Here is a 5,102-nt window from a genome sequence, read left to right as displayed (position 1 = left end):
TCCTGGTGCCTTGTTCTTTGCCAATTCCTTCAATGCACCTTGGACTTCCTCCTTCAGTATCATTGGCTCCTGATCATATGCTACCTCTTGAAATGTGTGAACATCAACCATTTGCTTTTGGTACAGTGACTGTTTGTAATCCTTCCATCTTCTTTGGATGCGTTCTGCATCATTCAATAATTTGCCCAGAGAATCCTTCAATAACAAAAGTCGAGGTTTGAATATACTCATATATAAATTTCATTGGTTTTGTTTGTCTTAAGAAACCAGTAGGAAGGAATAATAAATACTGAACAATACTGAAGTCATTGATGAAAAAAATAGGGATCCAGGAGTCGAAAGAATACAAATTGGAATCTTTCCACAAACTGATGTAACACTGGAGGCACTCACTTATCTATGCCTGGCTAACCAATTGGAAGAGCTCTATATTTGTGCCCATTTCTAAGAGAGATGACTCAATGTAATGTAGAAATCATCAAACATTATCATTAACATCACATACAAGTAGAATTTTTCTGAAAATAATTCTAAAATGGTTGCAACAGCACATCAACTTGTAGCTGCCAGAAATTCAGGCTGGATTCAGAAGAGAATGTAGAACTAGGGATATTATTGCTGAGGTCCGATGGATCTTGGCTGAAAGTAGAGAAATTCCAGAAACACATTTATTTGTGCTTTACTGACTGTGCAAATGCTTTTAACTGAATACATCATGACAAACTACGGGTAACATTGGAAAGAATGGGTATTCTAGAATTTTTAATTGTGCTCATGAGGAGTCAGTGAACAGACCAAGAAGCAGTTGTTGGTATAGAGCAAGAAGATATCGAATAGTTAAAAATAAGGAAATATGTGTGCCGGGGTTGTATCCTTTCACTATATTTATTCAATCTGTATGCTAAGCAAATAATCTGAGATATTAGATTATATAAAGAAGAATGTGGCATCTAGATTAGAGGAAGATGCATTAGCAACCTGTGATATGCAGATGATACAACCTTACATGTTGAAAGCCAAAAACACTTAAAATACTTACTGATGTAGATCAAAGATTACAACCTTCATTATGTAAAGAAAACAAAAATCCTTACCACTGGACCAATAAATAACATGATAATAAATGGAGAAAAGATTAAAGTTGTCAAATATTTCATTTTGCTTGAATCCACAATCAATACTCATGGAAGCAGAGGTCAAGAAATCAAAAGTCATATTTATTAGGCAAAACACTCTTTAAAGCATTCAAGAGTAAAGGTATCAGTTTGAGGCCTAAAGTGTGCCTGACCTAAGCCATGATATTTTCAATTGCCGCAAATGCATGTGAAAGTTGGATAATAAATAAGGAAGACTGGAGAAGAACTGGTACATTTGAATTATGGTGTTGGAGTAAATATTAAAAGTACTGTGGACTACCAGAAGAACAAACAAATCTGTCTTGGAAGAAGCATCACCAGAATGCTCCTTAGAAGCCAGGATGACAAGAGTTCGTCTATCATACTTTGGACATGTTATCAAGAGGGACAAGTCCCTGGAGAAGGACATCATGCTTGGTTAAGTTGAGGGTTAGAAAAAAAGAGGAAGACCCCTGAGATGGATTGACACAGTAGCAAAAATAATGGGCTCAAATGTAACAATAATTTTGTGGATGGCACAGGACTAGTTGTTATTTGATTCTGTTGTGCTGCGAGTTGCTATGAGTTGGAACCAAATTAATGGCACCTAAAACAACAATGACAATATTTACAATATCTACAAAAGCATATTGACAGGTCCTTCTTCTGAGACTGACTGGGGGTGGTTAACACCACAAACTTTTAAGTTAATAGCAGAGATAAATCTGTCTCCTCTAGCCTGAACCAAAAAGAAACCCACTGCTATCCCTAGTGGACAGAGTACAGCTACCCCATTGGGCTTTCAAGGCTGTAATGAGTGTTGGTGTGGCACTGCAGGATAAGCACTGGACCACAACGTCAGTGTAAACCATAAGGTATACAGTTCAAACTCACCAGCCACTCTTCAGAAACCCCATACAGGGTTGCTATGAGTCGAAACCGACTTGACAGCACTTAATAACAACAACAACAATCTTGACAGACACCACAGAGCACCTGGTGGGTTCGAACCACTGATGTTTAAGTTAACAGCTGAGTGCTTAACCACTGTACCACCAAGGCCCCTTTGGCTCTACCTTGGAACCTCCTAAACCCATGTTATTATTATCATTGTTACTACTCCACCTTCAGTCCATTCTAACTGTTCAATCATCAATGAGGAAACAACTTGCAAAGCAATAAATTACAGCTGGGAAGGGAGGGGATGACTTTTCCATGTTTGATCCCTACCCCTTAGTACACAGGTGGCATTCAGCAAATATTTCTTAAGTGAATGTATTTCATCTTGAAAATGAAGCAAGAATTCTTTAGAAACTGGGAAAAATGTGAAGATTGTGAGTTCAACTCCTATTTTACAGATGAGGAAATGGAAAAATCTTATAACTCTCTTAGACCTTGAGCGCTGTCTTGTTCTGGTAGAACTTCCATTCTGGGAAAATAACACCCTCCCCTCTTTATTTACCTTGCTGTGCTCCACTGAAATGGATGGAAAGATTGGCTTTCTGATGACAGGTTAGCCATTAGGTTGAGCATCTTTTAATTAATTTAATTCAAAATCATCTTTATTGTAAAGACAAGAGGCAAGAAGATATAATAAAGTAAACTAAATCTCAATCTTTTACCCTCTTATGAGATAGAAGATATTTTTTGATCCTCAGTTTCCTTATCCACAAAATGGGATAATAGTTGCCTTGGTGAATTTACGTGAAAACAAGAGATTCAGTATAGCAATATCTTATCCTTATTCATAATGGGAATTCAGTAAATATCTACTAAGTGAATGAGCAAACGAATCAGTCAATGATTCAGTATAATCTTAGACTCTAGATGGAGACTGTGACGATTCTTTTCTTGGGCTCTATCAAACTCACCAGTTTCCTCAGACACCCTACAGAGGGTCACTATAAGTTGGAACCAACTCAGTGGCACTTAACAACAGTAACAACATCTGTGTATGAGATTTCCTTATTTTCCTTTTTATAATTTTGCCCCCACCGTTTCTTCTCTCAGAAATACTGTGGGTAAATACAAGAACAGTTGGCCATAAAAATGTACAATTCGTTATTGTTTCTTCTAAACCCTATGATGACCCTATTATCAAATGACCAAATTAGTAAGTAAACACACAAAATGCCCACTTGGATTTTAATTTCAGATAAGACAACGACATTTTGTTAGCATATGTATTTCCCATTCAATAACTCAGATATATACTAAAATAGAAGGAGCTCTGGTAGCGTTTTGTTGTTGTTGTTGTTGTTAGGTGTCATCGAGTCAGTACCGACCCATAGCGACCTTATGCACAGCAGAATGAAACACTGCCTGATCCTGGGCCAACCTCACTACTGCTGCCATGCTTGAGTCCATCAATGCTGCCACTTGGCCAATCCATCTCATTGGGGGTCTTCCTCTTTTTCTCTGACCCTCCATCTTACCAAACATGATATCCTTTTCCAGCGACTGGTCCCTCCTGATAATATGTCTGAAGTGGTTTCCAAATTGGGCTGCTAACCTCAAGGTCAGCAGTTTGAAATCACCAGCTGTTCTGTAGAAGAAAGATGAGGCTTTCTGCTCCAGTAAAGATTTACAGCCTCGGAAACCTTGTACAGGGTCGCTATGAGTTGGAACCATCTCCATGGCACACCACCATTTCTAAAATATAAATCATTGTCCATTGAATAGGACATAACTATAAAAACTTATTTGATGTTTATTTGAAATTCAAATTTAACTGGGCATCTTGTAGGCATTCCAGGATACTTAAAGATTCTTAAAAATTACAATGATACACTGCCACAACTGCCCTCTCCCCATCTTACAGATGAGGATATGAAGGCCCAGAAAGTGGGTTATTTGGCATGGGAAACCAAGGAGTTCAAAAACAGCCATTCCTCCAGAGAAAGATGAGGCTTTCTGTTCCCATAAAGATTTACAGTCCCAGAAACCCTATACAGGGTGGCCATGAGTCAAAACCGACTCCACGGCACACTGCCAACAACAACAACCCAGGATGATAATGGCAGAGCCAGAACCAGAACTAGGTTTCCTTACAACCCAGCCAGCATTCCCCCCCTATACACCGTGTCAAAGACAGTCCAGACTTTCCCACTAGAAAGTCTTAGCTATCTGCAAGGCAAAATTCCTTTGTATTTTGTTCTTTAAAAACTGATGGTAGTGGTTATATGGAGGTTATCTTCAGAACTCCTCAGCTACTTTCTTCAAAACTCACACCTACATACTATGCGGTTTCAAAGCTATGAATCTTTACAGGAACAGGAAAACTTCATCTTTCTCCCATGGAGCAGCTGGTAGATTCAAACTGTTGATCCTGCAGTTAGCAGCCCACCTCGTAACAATAAGTAACAAAAATTAAAACAAAACAGCAATAATCGAAACCTCTAATTCTTCAAGGCCTCCGTGGCCAAGCTGAGCTGACACTTCCTGGTTCTTTGTCAATAAATACTGCACCTGGCAAACGCTAAGGGCAACATACCATTATAGCTCCCACCCACCTTTCCACCTTCATCTTCTTCCTTGTAGCAATTTATTCCTATCCCTGTGACTTGCCTGAGAACAGCAGAATAATGGGTATGATGCAAATGTGGTTTTGTGGCTGGCGTCTTAATGGGCACTGGAATTGTTTACCTCGTCATAAATAGCTTTCTTTAAAAACACACCCAAACACCTAGCCTCATAAGCACAGACAAATCTCCAATGGTTACAGTCAAGCAAAAAATACAATGCATGAAATTTGAAAACAACCTCTGTGAGGAAAGTGAAAATAATGTAGCAGTTAATGAGCTTTGGGATAAAAGAAACCCGCATTTCAGTCTCAGATCTGCCACTACTAGCTGCGTGACCTTTTTGAATGCCATCTCTGAGATGGAGCAACATCCACCTTTCTTCAAAACTTATCACCTACTTTCTTCAAAACTCATTCTTCAAAATGCACTATGAAGGGCAAAGGTGAATACTTCATGATGCTTT

The sequence above is a fragment of the Chrysochloris asiatica genome, unplaced genomic scaffold (genome assembly GCF_000296735.1).
Source record: "Chrysochloris asiatica unplaced genomic scaffold, ChrAsi1.0 scaffold00004, whole genome shotgun sequence".
Classification (NCBI taxonomy): Eukaryota; Metazoa; Chordata; class Mammalia; order Afrosoricida; family Chrysochloridae; genus Chrysochloris; species Chrysochloris asiatica.
Note: the sequence above shows the minus strand (reverse complement) of the source record.